Here is a 19,944-nt window from a genome sequence, read left to right as displayed (position 1 = left end):
AGGCCTCCAGCGGAACAGTGGGGCTGCTGCTGTGGCCAGGATCTTCGGGCATCACTGAAGCTGGTGCATCTGTGGGTGGGCCTGCAGCATCTGGCCCAGGTGGTTGTGGAACATGGGGGCAGCCGAAGAAGGATCCGAAGGGATAAACATGGTAGGAGCCGTAGATGGGCCAGCCACCTCTTCTCCTTCCCCAACAGGATCGATCAATGGCTCTGATTCGGACCCTGTTGTCTCCCTCTCAGTGAGGTTGGATTGTGTTCTGTTATGAAAATCTAAAAATTAAGTTTTAAAATTCATCTATGAGCATTCCAAACATATGTGTAATGTGGTGTGAGGTTTGTTCTTACGGTCTGAGATCCATACTGGGATCCAGAAAGGACAGCCGGTCAAAATAGATATATTTTATTTTTGCCGGAGCAGATGACCCACTTCTGGCCAGCTGCTGCCTTTCTCTCCGGTACTGGTCCCGAATGCTGCGCCAACATCTCATAACGCGGGCAGCACGGTGGCGCAGTGGTTAGCACTACAGCCTTGCAGCGCTGGGGTCCTGGGTTCTAATCCCACCCAGGACAACATCTGCAAAGAGTTTGTATGTTCTCTCCGTGTTTGCGTGGGTTTCCTCCGGGCACTCCGGTTTCCTCCCACATTCCAAAGACATACTGATAGGAATTCTAGATTGTGAGCCCAATCGGGGACAGTGATGATAATGTGTGCAAAACTGTAAAGCGCTGCGGAATATGTTAGCGCTATATAAAAATAAAGATTATTATTATTATTATTATAACATCTTCCACTGCAATGACAGAGAAGAAAATAATGTATAAGGCCATTGTGCACATTGGTAACACAAGGTGTTAGTGATTTTACACATTGTAATATGCCCTAGTAAGCTGCATTTCTTACTAAATATCTTCAGCAATCAAATTTACCACCCAAATACCACAATACCATAAAAGGGGAACACCATACAAGGTAAGTACACAATGACAGTGTCCTCTCCCCTCTATACCAGTCTGTCATTGTAAATTTGCTTACTGTAAGCGACTTCTGTATATGCTGTATGTAACCCCTTTCTCATGTCCAGAACCCAGGGCCGCCATCAGGGCATGACAGCCATCATCACAGTATGGGGCCCGGTGGTCAGAGGCAAAAAGGGGGGCCCGAACACGCTGGCAGGTCACTCCGCTCGGGCCCCCTTCTCTTTGTTTCTGTTCATCGGGCCCCTGGACATTTTGTTCTGTGTTCTGCCGAACGCCCGATGCATAACAACACTGTGGTGATTTAAAGATACACCTACAGTGTTGTTAATGCATCGGGCGGACGTAAATAGGCACTGTACCTTTAAGTTGACACTGGCCCGGGGACATCATGGTCCTGACGTCACTCTGCTCGTGCTCACACTTCCTCATGCCGAGCAGCAGAGCAGCATACAGTCACGGTGTGCCAGGTGTCAGCGGGCTGACGAAGTAGGTTGAGGAGGAGGGGGAGGCGGCGGGCGGGCTGTCAGAGTTACTGCAAGTTAGGCTACTTTCACACTAGCGTTTTCTGCAATCCGTCACAATGCGTCGTTTTGCAGAAAAAACGCATGCTGCAAAAGTGCTTGCAGGATGCGTTTTTTTCCCCATAGACTTGTATTGACGACGCATTTGCGACGGATTGCCACACGTCGCATCCGTCGAGTGACGGATGCGTCGTGCTTTTGCGGATCGTCGGGAGCAAAAAACGCTACATGTAACGTTTTTTGCTCCTGACGGACCGCTTTTTCCGACCGCACATGCGCGGCCGGAACTCCGCCCCCACCTCCCCGCACCTTACAATGGGGCAGCGGATGCGCCGGAGAAATGCATCCACTGCCTCCATTGTGCAGTACGTTAAACGCTAGCGTCGGAATCTCTCCCCGACGCATTGCGAGTGTGAAAGTAGCCTTAGGAGACTGCACTGCGGCCAGTCTCTCGGAGTCTAATGAGCAGATGAGGCTTCAGGTGGCTGTGCCTGGCAGCGTGTGGCTGATGAGGGAAGGCGAGTGGGGGCTGCATCCTACAGGGTTCAGTGGAAGGATAATGGGGAGTGGGACTGCCAGCCCCTACTAGCCTCCCCCTGGGCCCTGCAGCCCCCACTAGCTGCTGCTTCCCCCTGGCCCCTGCAGCCCCCCAGCCCCCACTAGCCTCCCCCTGGGCCCTGCAGCCCCCACTAGCCGCTGCTTCCCCCTGGACCCTGCAGCCCCCACTAGCCTCCCCCTGGGCCCTGCAGCCCCCACTAGCCCCTGCCTCCCCCTGGACCCTGCAGCCCCGCAGCCCCCACCAGCCTCCCCCTGGGCCCTGCAGCCCCCACTAGCCGCGGCCTCCCCCTGGACCCTGCAGCCCCGCAGCCCCCACCAGCCTCCCCCTGGGCCCTGCAGCCCCCACTATAAGCTGCCTCCCCCTGGACCCTGCAGCCCCCCAGTCCCCACCAGCCTCCCCCTGGGCCCTGCAGCCCCCACTAGCTGCTGCCGCCCCCTGGACCCTGCAGCCCCCACCAGCCTCCCCCTGGGCCCTGCAGCCCCCACTAGCCGCTGCCTCCCTCTGGACCCTGCAGCCCCCCAGGCCCCACCAGCCTCCCCCTGGGCCCTGCAGCCCCCACCATCCTCCCCCTGGGCCCTGCAGCCCCCACTAGCCCCTGCCTCCCCCTGGACCCTGCAGCCCCCCAGTCCCCACCAGCCTCCCCCTGGGCCCTGTAGCCCCCACTACCGCTGCCTCCCCCTGGACCCTGCAGCCCCCCAGTCCCCACCAGCCTCCCCCTGGGCCCTGCAGCCCCCACTAGCCGCTGCTTCCCCCTGGACCCTGCAGCCCCCAGCCCCCACTAGCCTCCCCCTGGGCCCTGCAGCCCCCACTAGCAGCTGCCTCCCCCTGGACCCTGCAGCCCCCCAGTACCCCCCTAGCCTCCCCCCAGACCATGCAGCCTCCAGTCCCCACTAGCCTCCCCTCTGGGCCCTGCAGCCCCCAGTCCCACTAGTCTCCCCCTGGGCCCTACAGCCCCCAGTCCCACTAGCCTCCTGCTGGACTCTGCAGCCCCCAGTAGCCTCCCCCTGGACCCTGCAGCCCCCAGTCCCCACTAGCCTCCCCCTGGGCCCTGCAGCCCCCAGTCCCACTAGCCTCCCCCTGTGCCTTGCAGCCCCCAGTCCCACTAGCCTCCCCCTGGGCCCTGCAGCCCCGAGTCCCACTAGCCTACCCCTGGGCCCTGCAGCCCCCAATCCCACTAGCCTCCCCCTGGGCCCTACAGCCCCAAGTCCCCACTAGCCTCCCCCTTTGCCCTGCAGCCCTCTAGCCTCCCCTGGGCCCTGTTGGATGTGGCAGCCAGTCATGGACTGGGGCCGCATCCAACAGGGCCCAGGGTGAGGCTAGTGGGAACTGGGGGCCACGTCCAACAGGGTGAGGGGAGGCTGCTCAGTGGAGTGAGGGGAGGCTAGTAGGGTAAGGGTGCTAAGGGGAGTGTGTATTCAGCAGGTGGAGATTGCTAGGGGGAGTCTGCGTCCTGCAGGGGGAATCTGTTGCGGGGAGTCTGTGTCCCATTGGTGGAGGCTGCTAGGGTGAATCTGCATTCCGCAGGAGGAATCTGCTGCAGGGAGGCTGTGGAGACGGCGAGGACAACCAGGGCTAGTCGACGATGCGTTTCAAGAGGGTGCCAACCTCTGCAAACAGGTAGCAAACAAGAATAGTTGACAATTGTAAATAGTTGTGGAATTAATGGTGCTATAAAAGTAAGTAAAATAATAATAATTCTTATTTATATAGCGCCAACATACTCCACAGCACTTTACATTATATAGGGGACTTATACGGACAATAAACATTACAGCATAACAATAAACACAAATCAAAACAGATGCATGTAAAGAAGCTGCGGAGACACCATCACGTGTTTCTCGACGCAAGCAGTGAATAGCCAGGCCTTTCCCCGGGAAGGAACAACCACGGGAAGGGCAGCATCCTATGAAGGAAAGCCACCTATGCCAAGCATGGTATCCATCCACAGACAGCTGTTTCGGGGTTTTTGCCCCTCATCAGTGTGGAGTAGGAATCTGGCTATTAGGAGCAGTGCCTAGTAAAAAGGCTATAAAGGCACAGATGATTGGCCTCGGAGAGACCAAAACATCCAACACCGCGGAGACACCATCACGTGTTTCTCAACGCAGTGATTCCAGAACACTGCCCCCATCCCTTATGGGAAATATGCAGATGCATGTAAAGAAGCTGCGGAGACACCATCACGTGTTTCTCGACGCAAGCAGTGAATAGCCAGGCCTTTCCCCGGGAAGGAACAACCACGGGAAGGGCAGCATCCTATGAAGGAAAGCCACCTATGCCAAGCATGGTATCCATCCACAGACAGCTGTTTCGGGGTTTTTGCCCCTCATCAGTGTGGAGTAGGAATCTGGCTATTAGGAGCAGTGCCTAGTAAAAAGGCTATAAAGGCACAGATGATTGGCCTCGGAGAGACCAAAACATCCAACACCGCGGAGACACCATCACGTGTTTCTCAACGCAGTGATTCCAGAACACTGCCCCCATCCCTTATGGGAAATATGCAGATGCATGTAAAGAAGCTGCGGAGACACCATCACGTGTTTCTCGACGCAAGCAGTGAATAGCCAGGCCTTTCCCCGGGAAGGAACAACCACGGGAAGGGCAGCATCCTATGAAGGAAAGCCACCTATGCCAAGCATGGTATCCATCCACAGACAGCTGTTTCGGGGTTTTTGCCCCTCATCAGTGTGGAGTAGGAATCTGGCTATTAGGAGCAGTGCCTAGAAAAAAGGCTATAAAGGCACAGATGATTGGCCTCGGAGAGACCAAAACATCCAACACCGCGGAGACACCATCACGTGTTTCTCAACGCAGTGATTCCAGAACACTGCCCCCATCCCTTATGGGAAATATGCAGATGCATGTAAAGAAGCTGCGGAGACACCATCACGTGTTTCTCGACGCAAGCAGTGAATAGCCAGGCCATTCCCCGGGAAGGAACAACCACGGGAAGGGCAGCATCCTATGAAGGAAAGCCACCTATGCCAAGCATGGTATCCATCCACAGACAGCTGTTTCGGGGTTTTTGCCCCTCATCAGTGTGGAGTAGGAATCTGGCTATTAGGAGCAGTGCCTAGTAAAAAGGCTATAAAGGCACAGATGATTGGCCTCGGATTGGCCAATCATCTGTGCCTTTATAGCCTTTTTACTAGGCACTGCTCCTAATAGCCAGATTCCTACTCCACACTGATGAGGGGCAAAAACCCCGAAACAGCTGTCTGTGGATGGATACCATGCTTGGCATAGGTGGCTTTCCTTCATAGGATGCTGCCCTTCCCGTGGTTGTTCCTTCCCGGGGAAAGGCCTGGCTATTCACTGCTTGCGTCGAGAAACACGTGATGGTGTCTCCGCAGCTTCTTTACATGCATCTGCATATTTCCCATAAGGGATGGGGGCAGTGTTCTGGAATCACTGCGTTGAGAAACACGTGATGGTGTCTCCGCGGTTTTGGATGTTTTGGTCTCTCCGAGGCCAATCATCTGTGCCTTTATAGCCTTTTTACTAGGCACTGCTCCTAATAGCCAGATTCCTACTCCACACTGATGAGGGGCAAAAACCCCGAAACAGCTGTCTGTGGATGGATACCATGCTTGGCATAGGTGGCTTTCCTTCATAGGATGCTGCCCTTCCCGTGGTTGTTCCTTCCCGGGGAAAGGCCTGGCTATTCACTGCTTGCGTCGAGAAACACGTGATGGTGTCTCCGCAGCTTCTTTACATGCATCTGCATATTTCCCATAAGGGATGGGGGCAGTGTTCTGGAATCACTGCGTTGAGAAACACGTGATGGTGTCTCCGCGGTTTTGGATGTTTTGGTCTCTCCGAGGCCAATCATCTGTGCCTTTATAGCCTTTTTACTAGGCACTGCTCCTAATAGCCAGATTCCTACTCCACACTGATGAGGGGCAAAAACCCCGAAACAGCTGTCTGTGGATGGATACCATGCTTGGCATAGGTGGCTTTCCTTCATAGGATGCTGCCCTTCCCGTGGTTGTTCCTTCCCGGGGAAAGGCCTGGCTATTCACTGCTTGCGTCGAGAAACACGTGATGGTGTCTCCGCAGCTTCTTTACATGCATCTGCATATTTCCCATAAGGGATGGGGGCAGTGTTCTGGAATCACTGCGTTGAGAAACACGTGATGGTGTCTCCGCGGTTTTGGATGTTTTGGTCTCTCCGAGGCCAATCATCTGTGCCTTTATAGCCTTTTTACTAGGCACTGCTCCTAATAGCCAGATTCCTACTCCACACTGATGAGGGGCAAAAACCCCGAAACAGCTGTCTGTGGATGGATACCATGCTTGGCATAGGTGGCTTTCCTTCATAGGATGCTGCCCTTCCCGTGGTTGTTCCTTCCCGGGGAAAGGCCTGGCTATTCACTGCTTGCGTCGAGAAACACGTGATGGTGTCTCCGCAGCTTCTTTACATGCATCTGCATATTTCCCATAAGGGATGGGGGCAGTGTTCTGGAATCACTGCGTTGAGAAACACGTGATGGTGTCTCCGCGGTGTTGGATGTTTTGGTCTCTCCGAGGCCAATCATCTGTGCCTTTATAGCCTTTTTACTAGGCACTGCTCCTAATAGCCAGATTCCTACTCCACACTGATGAGGGGCAAAAACCCCGAAACAGCTGTCTGTGGATGGATACCATGCTTGGCATAGGTGGCTTTCCTTCATAGGATGCTGCCCTTCCCGTGGTTGTTCCTTCCCGGGGAAAGGCCTGGCTATTCACTGCTTGCGTCGAGAAACACGTGATGGTGTCTCCGCAGCTTCTTTACATGCATCTGCATATTTCCCATAAGGGATGGGGGCAGTGTTCTGGAATCACTGCGTTGAGAAACACGTGATGGTGTCTCCGCGGTTTTGGATGTTTTGGTCTCTCCGAGGCCAATCATCTGTGCCTTTATAGCCTTTTTACTAGGCACTGCTCCTAATAGCCAGATTCCTACTCCACACTGATGAGGGGCAAAAACCCCGAAACAGCTGTCTGTGGATGGATACCATGCTTGGCATAGGTGGCTTTCCTTCATAGGATGCTGCCCTTCCCGTGGTTGTTCCTTCCCGGGGAAAGGCCTGGCTATTCACTGCTTGCGTCGAGAAACACGTGATGGTGTCTCCGCAGCTTCTTTACATGCATCTGCATATTTCCCATAAGGGATGGGGGCAGTGTTCTGGAATCACTGCGTTGAGAAACACGTGATGGTGTCTCCGCGGTGTTGGATGTTTTGGTCTCTCCGAGGCCAATCATCTGTGCCTTTATAGCCTTTTTACTAGGCACTGCTCCTAATAGCCAGATTCCTACTCCACACTGATGAGGGGCAAAAACCCCGAAACAGCTGTCTGTGGATGGATACCATGCTTGGCATAGGTGGCTTTCCTTCATAGGATGCTGCCCTTCCCGTGGTTGTTCCTTCCCGGGGAAAGGCCTGGCTATTCACTGCTTGCGTCGAGAAACACGTGATGGTGTCTCCGCAGCTTCTTTACATGCATCTGCATATTTCCCATAAGGGATGGGGGCAGTGTTCTGGAATCACTGCGTTGAGAAACACGTGATGGTGTCTCCGCGGTGTTGGATGTTTTGGTCTCTCCGAGGCCAATCATCTGTGCCTTTACAAATCAAAACAGATACCGAGAGGAGTGAGGGCCCTGCTGCTCACAAACTACAAACTATGAGGAAAAGGGGAGACACGACAGGTGGATGGTAACAATTGCTTTATTCGCACCAGCCATAGTGTAATGGTACCGTTACACTTAACGATTTACCAACGATCACGACCAGCAATACGACCTGGCCGTGATCATTGGTAAGTCGTTGTGTGGTTGCTGGAGAGCTGTCACACAGACAGCTCTCCAGCGACCAACGATGCCGAAGTCCCCGGGTAACCAGAGTAAACATCGGGTTACTAAGCGCAGGGCCGCGCTTAGTAATCCAATGTTTACCCTGGTTACCATTGTAAAAGTAGAAAAAAAAAACAAACACTACATACTTACATTCCTGAAGACACAAAAGAGAATGGTAAAACCAAAAACACTCAGTTTGAAAAAATGTTTGCAGTAATCCGCAAGTGCTAGTAAAAGATGTAAATAACGGGGTATTTGGTTGATACGTTTTTTGCAAAAAATGTATACTAAGCTGCTCTACCAATCTTCACGGTATACCCATATCAGAGCAGTCCTAACTAATGTATGCAATCCCTATCTGATGTATTTAAAAACCTGATCATCTGTATATTACCTGTGTGAACAGGGTTCAGAGAGGAAAAATCCATGTGTGCATACAGGGCAGAACAGCTTTTGTGCAGCTAGCCCAAGAGGAGTGGTGGAACTCCCCAGTCTTGTAGACACAAGAGAACAATCATGGAAACAGGAACACATGGGCTACTTGCACAGTGAACAAGTCTGTAAGAACATGTTCACACACCACCAAGAAACCTGAAGACACAAAAGAGAATGGTAAAACCAAAAACACTCAGTTTGAAAAAATGTTTGCAGTAATCCGCAAGTGCTAGTAAAAGATGTAAATAACGGGGTATTTGGTTGATACGTTTTTTGCAAAAAATGTATACTAAGCTGCTCTACCAATCTTCACGGTATACCCATATCAGAGCAGTCCTAACTAATGTATGCAATCCCTATCTGATGTATTTAAAAACCTGATCATCTGTATATTACCTGTGTGAACAGGGTTCAGAGAGGAAAAATCCATGTGTGCATACAGGGCAGAACAGCTTTTGTGCAGCTAGCCCAAGAGGATTTTTCCTCTCTGAACCCTGTTCACACAGGTAATATACAGATGATCAGATTTTTAAATACATCAGATAGGGATTGCATACATTAGTTAGGACTGCTCTGATATGGGTATACCGTGAAGATTGGTAGAGCAGCTTAGTATACATTTTTTGCAAAAAACGTATCAACCAAATACCCCGTTATTTACATCTTTTACTAGCACTTGCGGATTACTGCAAACATTTTTTCAAACTGAGTGTTTTTGGTTTTACCATTCTCTTTTGTGTCTTCAGGTTTCTTGGTGGTGTGTGAACATGTTCTTACAGACTTGTTCACTGTGCAAGTAGCCCATGTGTTCCTGTTTCCATGATTGTTCTCTTGTGTCTACAAGACTGGGGAGTTCCACCACTCCTCTTGGGCTAGCTGCACAAAAGCTGTTCTGCCCTGTATGCACACATGGATTTTTCCTCTCTGAACCCTGTTCACACAGGTAATATACAGATGATCAGGTTTTTAAATACATCAGATAGGGATTGCATACATTAGTTAGGACTGCTCTGATATGGGTATACCGTGAAGATTGGTAGAGCAGCTTAGTATACATTTTTTGCAAAAAACGTATCAACCAAATACCCCGTTATTTACATCTTTTACTAGCACTTGCGGATTACTGCAAACATTTTTTCAAACTGAGTGTTTTTGGTTTTACCATTCTCTTTTGTGTCTTCAGGTTTCTTGGTGGTGTGTGAACATGTTCTTACAGACTTGTTCACTGTGCAAGTAGCCCATGTGTTCCTGTTTCCATGATTGTTCTCTTGTGTCTACAAGACTGGGGAGTTCCACCACTCCTCTTGGGCTAGCTGCACAAAAGCTGTTCTGCCCTGTATGCACACATGGATTTTTCCTCTCTGAACGCTGTTCACACAGGTAATATACAGATGATCAGGTTTTTAAATACATCAGATAGGGATTGCATACATTAGTTAGGACTGCTCTGATATGGGTATACCGTGAAGATTGGTAGAGCAGCTTAGTATACATTTTTTGCAAAAAACGTATCAACCAAATACCCCGTTATTTACATCTTTTACTAGCACTTGCGGATTACTGCAAACATTTTTTCAAACTGAGTGTTTTTGGTTTTACCATTCTCTTTTGTGTCTTCAGGTTTCTTGGTGGTGTGTGAACATGTTCTTACAGACTTGTTCACTGTGCAAGTAGCCCATGTGTTCCTGTTTCCATGATTGTTCTCTTGTGTCTACAAGACTGGGGAGTTCCACCACTCCTCTTGGGCTAGCTGCACAAAAGCTGTTCTGCCCTGTATGCACACATGGATTTTTCCTCTCTGAACGCTGTTCACACAGGTAATATACAGATGATCAGGTTTTTAAATACATCAGATAGGGATTGCATACATTAGTTAGGACTGCTCTGATATGGGTATACCGTGAAGATTGGTAGAGCAGCTTAGTATACATTTTTTGCAAAAAACGTATCAACCAAATACCCCGTTATTTACATCTTTTACTAGCACTTGCGGATTACTGCAAACATTTTTTCAAACTGAGTGTTTTTGGTTTTACCATTCTCTTTTGTGTCTTCAGGTTTCTTGGTGGTGTGTGAACATGTTCTTACAGACTTGTTCACTGTGCAAGTAGCCCATGTGTTCCTGTTTCCATACTTACATTCCTGTCGCGTCCCCCGGCGTCAGCTTCCCTGCACTGTGTCAGCGCTGGCCGGAAAGCAGAGCGGTGATGTCACCGCTGTGCTCTGCTTTACGGCCGGCCGGCGCTGACACAGTGCAGGGAAGCTGACGCCGGGGGACGTGACAGGAATGCAAGTATGTAGTGTTTTTTTTTTTTTACTTTTACAATGGTAACCAGGGTAAACATCGGGTTACTAAGCGCGGCCCTGCGCTTAGTAACCCGATGTTTACCCTGGTTACCAGTGAAGACATCGCTGAATCGGCGTCACACACGCCGATTCAGCGATGTCAGCGGGTGATCCAGCGACGAAATAAAGTCCTGGACTTTCCCCAGCGACCAACGATCTCCCAGTAGGGGCCTGATCGTTGGTCGCTGTCACGCATAACGATTTCGTTAACGATATCGTTGCTACGTCACAAAAAGCAACGATATCATTAACGATATCGTTATGTGTGACGGTACCTTTATGCTCAGGTGTTCATGTGCAGCTGCATGAACCAGTTAACTGCCTAAGTATGTAACAGTACAGACACAGAGGGCTATTAACTGCATAAAGTGTATGAGAACATGATGCGAGGAACCTGATTATGGTTTAGGTTTTTTGAATGGGTCACACAGGGATCGTTAGGTTAATGTGTTGATGCGGTAGGCCAATCTGAACAAATGAGTTTTTAGGGCACGCTTAAAACTGTGGGGATTGGAGATTAATCGTATTAACCTCGGTAGTAAATAAATGGGGTGATCTTCCCTTTACTATTGACTACTTTTTATTTTTTATACGATCACTTTGAGTTAAGTTTTGAGGTGTATTTATGTTCTACAATTTATAGATTTTTAATAAATGCCAATAAAGATATTTTTTAGTTTTGCATAATTGGTAATTATATATGCAATAATATACACTGTTTCCATTTATTTGGTGGGCAGGCTGAGGCGGCAGCGGTGGGCAGACCTAGGTGACCATTAGGTTCTTCTTGACTGGGTGGTGCACGCTGTGGCAACATCGGCTGTGTGAGTAAATAACAAGTCCATGTATTCGTTTGTCCACCATTTCAGTATGTGATTGTATGATACAATCATTCCTTTCCCCTCCCACTCCCCAACAGCAATGTATATATGTTACTGGATGAGCCTGAGCTGCTGCAAAACCTAATGCCCAATTACAACATCAGGCAGCAGCTCAGGATCATCCAGTAACTTACAACTTTTGGTTGGGGTTGGGAAGTGGGGTGGAGAATAATTGATGCAAGAGAGTATATATGATTGGGAAGCATCTTTATTATTATGGCAGCGTAATGTTTGAAAGGGGAAAATCGGTCTGTGCTCACACAGCAGTGCAAGGATCGGGCGCCGATCTCCTGACCAGCATCCTCATACATGCTGTGAGGCTGCTGAGTTCAGGTCAGGAGACCCGCAGCCCGTCCCATGTGCAGACTGATATTCACCAATGGTTCCTCTAGTCAGATTCCTGTAGTTAGATCAACAGTCTACCTTGTCGTGGTGGCAGCTTAAAAAATCTTTTGGTCAAAACAAAAGCTGATGGCTATGTATATGATATGGTGTTAATGTTTGATTGGTGAGGACGTGGTGCAGAAGTGGAGTTTTTCCAAGAGTGGGTGGTGGGACTGTAGAAGGTTCGATGGGTGGAGGCGGAGCTAGGGTGGAGGTGAAACTGGGGTGGAGCCTGGGCGGAGTTTGAGGGGGGGCCCCGAAATTTTGACAGTATGGGGCCCTGAAATAGACTTTCATTGGCGGATTTTTTACGCAGTGCGCTGACAAATGCAGCATGCTGCGATTTTCTACTGCCGTAAAATACGGCTGCAAAATATACACCAGATAGGAGCTTCCCCATAGAGAATCATTGGTCCGTGTGCAATGCGTAGTTTTTGCGCCTCTAATACGTCCGTAAAACTCTCTAGTGTGATGCCGGCCTTATGGTTTGCAGGAGCCATGACCCACAGGGAAAGCCCCTGAGTTGGCAGAACAGCAGAAACCCCCATAAATTGCCCGATTTTACAAACTACACCTCTCAATGAATTCATCTAGGGGTGCAGTGATCATATTGAGACTATGATTGTGTCATAGAATTTTATACTACTGGGCAGAGAAGAAAAAATAATTACATTTTTACCAATAAAAATGTATTTTAGCCCCAGATTTTACATTTTCATACAAGAAGTGGGTAAAAATGGCACCAAAATTTGTCCCCCAATTTCTACTGAACGTGGCAAAACTCCATATGTGGCTGTACAGTACTGCTTAGCCATACGGAGAGACTTGGGAGGTACAGAACGCTATTTGCCTCCTGGAGACATCACCATATTTTGAGAGCTAACATTTTTCGGCCAACAGAGTTATGTGTTGGCTTGCTTTTTACGGGGTGAGTTGATGTTTTTATTGGCACCATTTTCAGACACATGACATTTTTTGATCACTTTTATTCTGATTTTTGGGTGGCAGAATAAACAAATAACAGCATTTTTTTGTCATTTTGCTTGTGGAAAAATTGATAAGGCAGTTCTATTCTTCAAGTCAGTACGATTACAGTGATATCACATTTTTAGCATTTTTTATGTTTTGGCACTTTTACACAATAAAAACTATTTCATAGAAAAAATAATTATTTTTGCATCACTGTATTCTGAGAGTGTTAACTTTTTAATTTATTCGCTGATGGAGCTATACGATGGTTTGTTTTTTGTTGGACAAGATGGCATTTTCAGGGGTATCATGTTTATTTATATTGATATTTTTAATCACGTTTAATTCCACTGTTTGTTCGGCGGTATGATGATAAAGCATTGCTTTTTGCCTTGTTTTTTATTTATTTTTTATGGTGTTTACTAAAGGGGTTAACTAGTGGGACAGACACTTGCTACATCTGTAGTACAGGTAGAGAGTGGTGTAGTATATGCAGTACAAATAGAGTCCACTACAGACCCATATTTTAGAGCGTACAACTAAGGCTTCTTTCACCCTTCCGTATTTACAATCTGCACACGATCCGTCATTTCAACATTTTGACGGATCCTGTGCAGATTGTAAAAAATGGGTGCACTGGACCCGTTTTTCTGACGGACCCGTCGAGGCTATTTGCACCTGTTGCATATGCATCTTTGCAGCGGTTTTCCGGTGCGAAAATGCGTACACAACACAACCCAGGTTAAAAATAATTAAAAAAATATCGCAATATTCTTACCGTCCGGCGTCCTGCGCAGCGTTACCAATGCTCGTGAGTCGTGATGCTCCCGGCAGCTGGCGTTCCCAGTAATGCCTGCTTGCATAGGCAGCATCAATAGTAAAAAGAAAGAGAGAGAGAGAGAAATTCCTTGACTGGAAATTCTTCCACGCATGCTCAGTTTCAAAAGACGGAACCCGTCGCTGAATTCCTGCTTTTGACTGTCAGCGACGTATCCTGCATCCATAGGCTTCCAATATAGCCCACGACGGGCAGCGCAGGAACCATCAATGAGCGATTTTCCGACGTGCAAAAAAAGATTGCCTTACGCAGGCGAGGACATAAAATGAACTTCAATCCAATATTGCGGCCAGCATGCAGCCAGCGGGTAAGGAAAGGGTGAATCAAACACCCGAAAACTCCGCCCATATGCCAAAAACCGGTCCTGCCAAATTCAGGTGACAGGTTCCCTTTAAGGTACGTAATAATTGTAAATACTATTAAAAACTACATGACACAACATATAATGACAAACTCGTGCATTGACCACACAGGTCAACAGGACAAGGAACTGATAAACAGTCCAAAAGAGGAAAAATCAGTAGTCAATTTGGAACTCAACACAGCCTTAAGGGCTTATTATCACAATGTACACCCTGTCCAGTAAAGCAGAGGAACCAAAAATACCAATGTATGCTACTGTTACAGAAAATTTACTTAAGGTTCTCTATAAGGTGAAAGAAAAAACAGCACCCACCGCTATTTATCACCAATGAGAAACCTCAAATACACGAGGACACACATAGAGCTATTGGAACAATCTCACCCAAATGTGGCGCTGCAGCATACTGAAATGTGTTCCCCATGTCAAGGTAAGAGTTTCATCTCAGGGAACAAAAAAATCTCCAGGGAGCCTCTGGAGATTATAAACTCCCTGGAGATTTTTTTGTCTCGGTTGAGCACTCCATCAAGTCCTGACCACATACTTACTGCCTTATCCCCTGATGATTCTTCCCTGAGATGAAATGCGTAGGGAGGTGGTCTTTAACGCAGGAGGTGGTCTTGGAGTCCAACGGATCCTAGATGGACGGAATTTGATCCATGGGACTCTTACCTTGACATGGGGAACACATTTCAGTATGCTGCAGCGCCACATTTGGGTGAGATTGTTCCAATAGCTCTATGTGTGTCCTCGTGTATTTGAGGTTTCTCATTGGTGATAAATAGCGGTGCTGTTTTTTCTTTCACCTTATAGAGAACCTTAAGTAAATTTTCTGTAACAGTAGCATACATTGGTATTTTTGGTTCCTCTGCTTTACTGGACAGGGTGTACATTGTGATAATAAGCCCTTAAGGCTGTGTTGAGTTCCAAATTGACTACTGATTTTTCCTCTTTTGGACTGTTTATCAGTTCCTTGTCCTGTTGACCTGTGTGGTCAATGCACGAGTTTGTCATTATATGTTGTGTCATGTAGTTTTTAATAGTATTTATTAAACGTTATATTTTAGGTTCCCTTTTGCTATTTACAATATAATTTTTCTGGGCACCCTTTGTTCAGTTTGAGTGGTTTATTACCCCCCTTTTTTTGCTATACTATAACGTAATAATTGTAAACAAATGCCAGTCATAATTATTATTGGTCTGCCATGTATTATTTGTATTTTCCTTTATGTCTTTAGGTAAACACCACCATAAATGGAATTGATTGTAATTTTATTTTTTTATTTTTATTTCAGATTTCTGGCAACCGGAGAGAGCTTATCATCCCTCCACTTTCAGTACCGGCTTGGAATTTCCACCCTGTCTGGAATAGTTGCGGACACCTGCCGGGCTTTGTGGAATGTTCTCCGGGATGAGTTTATACCCCTACCCACGGAGGACGTGTGGATTGAAATTGCAGAAAAATTCTGGAGTGTGTGTGATTTCCCCAACTGTTTGGGAGCGGTGGATGGAAAGCACATACGCATTATCAAACCCGCATGAACTGGATCGGAGTACTTCAACTACAAAAAATATTTTTCAGTTGTGCTCATGGCAATAGCAGATGCGGACTGTCGCTTCATCGCTGTGGACATTGGAGCTTTTGGCCGTGGCAATGACTCTCAGACTCAAGAACTCAGATATGGGCCGACGTGTGTATGGAAGAAATTTAAATTTTCCACTGCCACGACCTCTCCCCAACACTCAAGGCCTACCGATGCCATTTGTTATGGTTGGGGATGAGGTCTTCCAGATGTGTGAAAACCTACTGAAACCAATTTCCAGTCAGGACTTGAACCACACTAAAAGGATTTATAACTACAGAGTGACCAGGGCCCGAAGAACAGTAGAGTGTAGCTTTGGGATTCTAGTCTCAAAATGGTGCATCCTTGCGACAGCCATTAATCTAAAAATGGAGACAGTCGATGAGGTGGTCAAAGCCTGTGTGGTTCTCCACAATTACATAATGGCTAAGGAGCGACCCAACATTGAACTGGATGAACCAGTTGCAAACCCATTGCCAGATTACCAGCATCACCCGCTACGGTCAACTATGGAAGTTGGCCATATGCAAGACCAATTTGCTGCCTATTTTGATTCTGATATTGGACGTGTGGCATGGCAAGACAGTATTGTGTAAAATTTCCTGTTGGGTTTGGCCCTGTACCAGTTATGTTCTAAATGTTAGTATTTTTTGTTAATAAAATTTGTGTTTTGATATCTTGACCGAGTCTCCTATGTATTTCCTCTAAAAACTACTTATGTTGTTAGTGGAAAGGTAGTTGACGTCATTACGTCCTAATTCTGTTCTGCAGTATCTATGGGACGCAGACTGAAGATACTATAGAGGTATAATACAAAGCAGATCTACACTCATCAAGTCAGGTGTCATAAATAATGAATTCATGATGCACAAATAACAGCCTCATGAATTCACTATTTCTGACACCTGTCCAGGTGAGTATAGATATGCCTTGTATGACCTACATCGTCTCTTCGGTTTGTGTGAAATAGATTACGTACACTGAAGAAAAAAATGGAGGTTATACAAGGCAGTTCTCTACTCACCAGGTCAGGTGTCATATATAATGAGTTCATGACGCAGAGCTTTGTGCATCATGAACTCACTATTTATGACAAATGACCTGTTGAGTATAGTTCTGCTTTGTATTACCGCCATTTTCTCTTCAGTCTGCGACACCGTATTAATCAGACTGAAGAGATTACGGAGAAAATACAAGCTATATTTATTTTTTGCCACCTCATAGCTGTATACCAAACACACAAAGCTGCAATCTTGTACTTAATAACTACTGGAGCTATGATTTGGCAAAAAAATATAGTGTGCAGCGCAGTGTTTTATTAAGGACACGGTGTGTGTTGCCGGCGCCGAAATACACAAATAAGCAAACATTATTGGGGGCAAAAAACATTATTATTTATTTTTAAACCATAAAAAAAAAAAATTAACTGCACCTGCTTGGGGTAGAGTGACAGAACTGGGGTGTGTGTAGCTGTGGACGATGCAGGGGTGGCAGGAGAAGGGGCAATCAACCTAGTGGGATCTGGGAGTTCGGGGATGGGGCTTGACGCATGAGAGGGCTGAGACACACTGGAAGGGTGAGACAAACCTGACATTAGAGACACATTGGGAGGTGAGGGGGGAGGAATATTGATAGCTGCTTTTTATTTTTTTTCCCCTTTTGGGATCTAGATAGTCTGGGGAGCCTCGGTGGGCTCATTTGTTCCGGCCTGGTCGTGCTGGCTGACCTGTCAGGGTCCGACTGCTGCAGCTGCATTGTGCTCGTAGAGCGGACAGCCATACCAGAGTCCTGCTGCACATGGTGGTGGTGGAGCAGAAGGCCATGCCAGAGTCCTGCTGCATCGTGGTGGTGGAGCGGAAGGCCATACCAGAGTCCTGCTGCATCGTGGTGGTGGAGCGGAAGGCCATGCCAGGGTCCTGCTGCTGCATGGTGGAGCGGAAGGCCAAGCCAGGGTCCTGCTGCTGCATGGTGGAGCAGAAGGCCATGCCAGGGTCCTGCTGCTGCATGGTGGTGGATTGGTGGTGGAGTGGTGGTGGAGCGGAAGGCCATGCCAGGGTCCTGCTGCTGCATGGTGGTGGCAGTGGAGAAGGTTCAAGCAGGAGCAGCAGTTGTCATGGTGGTGGCTGTGGGCTGTCCAACAGCACTCGGCATGGTGGTGGTGCTGTAGTGGTGTCTGGCAGTGCTTGGAATGGAGGTGGCCGTGCAGTGGTATGCAGCAGAGCTTGGCATTGAGGTCAAGCGTGACAGTGTTGGCACTGGTGGATATGCCGCCACTGTCTGCTGAAAATACCAACTCTGCTGCATAGCCTGCACGTAAGCAGCATTGCAGGCCTGCATGACACTAAGCTGAAGATCAGGAGTAAGGTGTTCCGACATGCCCTGTTCAACTTGATTGAAAAAAAAATGATGTGCTGGCCTCTGGAGGTTGGCTTTCACTTGGTCAAGGCTTTTGGTGACCTCCTGGATATGTGTATTCATATTGTTTATGGCACTATCCAGTCAGTCACCAATCGCCTTGAGTCCATCATGAAAGACCGAGCTCAACTGCAAAAACCTCAGGCATGAGTGATCTATCCGAGGCACTCTGCCGCTGCCAGGAAGAGCCCCCCAAAAAAGAGGCAGAGGCAGAGGACTGGGACAGGGGAACACCTGATGGACCAGCTTCCTGGTCTCCAGTCTATGTCGCAGGCCCACTTGCTGCAGCGCTGCTGGAAGGCTGGGACGGGTCCGTGGCTGTTTGATGAAGGACCGCTCCAGAACCAGGGTCAAGAGTGCTGCTCCATGTGCTGTGAAAAAAAGAAGAAAAAAGCACTTTACTGCCAAACATTTGCAATAGTAAAGCACCAACTCCTGAGGAATAGAAAAGTACAGATTAGGCAATCCAACACAACCCATTACACCACAAACAATACTTACGTTCTCTGGGCAAGGACCGGTCTCAAAAATGCAAGGATGCGGTGATACTTGTATTTGCGGATCCTTGCTCCAAAACCACTAGGAAGCCGGCTCTCTTGACGAAGGTCCTTGTTGAAGCGATCCTTCATTGAACGCCAACGTGTTTTAACTTTGAGCACTGTTGAAAAATATAAATAATGGTTAGACAATGCACTTTTGACCGTGATCATACAACTATGTGTGATGATAGAAACTCTCAGGAGTTTCTCTCATCACACACAGTTGTGTGATCCCGGCCAAGGTCACTGCTACAGCACACTGCATTGCAATACTTACAAAATGCATTTCGGACCTGAGTCGGGGCATTGTCCCAGGCATCCCACATCGCTTTGGCCACCTCATTCCATAGCCGCCGGATCGTCACGTTGTCCGAGTGCTGCGGAACCCGGGTGTCCCACAACGGGACTCGCTCATGGACAAGGGAGATGAGGAGGTCATTTTCAATGAGGTCCTCATCCTGTTCTGGAACCTAAAAAATAAATAAAGACATTAATGTTGGAGACATTAACATAAGGAAAAGAAAGAAAACAGAGACAGAAAACTGGCATGAATATTGAAAGTCAAGAAAAACAGGAGTCAAGAAGAAAAAGGTAAAGAAAGTGGAAAGTAAAGAAATTAATATTCAAGAATATTAAAGTCAGGATACAATAGTCAGCTAGGTATACTTACACCCTGCCGCCTTGCCACCCGACCGTGACCCTGCTGCTCCTGCTCAGCCTCTGCCGCAGTGGAAGAAGTGCTCTAAAAAAAGGAAAAAAAAAAATTGTCATATGTGTAGATATGACAGTGAATACTTACCAATCTGAGGCGAGTACTCACTTCACTGACATGTTCGGCTTGTGCAGGCCCAGGACGTTGCTCCTCCTCAGAAGAAGATGACATTCTGATGCATGCAGAAAGAAAATAATTTCAGAAATTAGGACATATAGAGACAGAAAATAGAAAATAAAGACATTGGCTAGGATATACTCACATAGTTCAGTGTCTTGTTTCCTCCAAGGTTCTTGCCTGCGTCTGCTCTGCTTTTCTGTCTGCTGGGTAGTGATCTGCAAATGCCCACTCCCTCCTTTTATCAGTTTGTATGTGGGGGGTGGCTAATCAGTGTCTAGACATGTTTTCCTGTGGTGCAACGCTGTAATGTATTGTACATAGTCTGTTAAGAGTCTTGTGCTTGGGTGCGAGGAAGACACAGGAGACAGAGGTTTAGTTATAACTTGCTTGTATTACTTCATACAAGTAGGTCACAGGGAAAAGGGCTTCACACAATTGCAGGTACACAGGCAGGAGACACG

The 19,944-nt window shown here is 47.8% G+C and overlaps 1 protein-coding gene across 1 annotated transcript in view; it reads left to right on the top strand.

Moving 5' to 3' along the window:
* Positions 1-3,619: 3,619 nt before the first annotated feature.
* The window catches only part of LOC138666810 (extracellular matrix organizing protein FRAS1-like), a 92,645-nt gene continuing 76,320 nt past the window's right edge, over positions 3,620-19,944 (top strand). Inside the window, exons 1-2 of the mRNA XM_069754985.1 lie at positions 3,620-3,677; positions 11,422-11,505. The gene's annotated coding sequence lies outside the window, so the exon portion shown is untranslated. The remainder of the gene's footprint in view (positions 3,678-11,421; positions 11,506-19,944) is intronic.

The sequence above is a fragment of the Ranitomeya imitator genome, chromosome 2, assembly GCF_032444005.1.
Source record: "Ranitomeya imitator isolate aRanImi1 chromosome 2, aRanImi1.pri, whole genome shotgun sequence".
Taxonomy (NCBI): Eukaryota; Metazoa; Chordata; class Amphibia; order Anura; family Dendrobatidae; genus Ranitomeya; species Ranitomeya imitator.
Note: the sequence above shows the minus strand (reverse complement) of the source record. Positions and strands in the feature narration are given on the sequence as shown.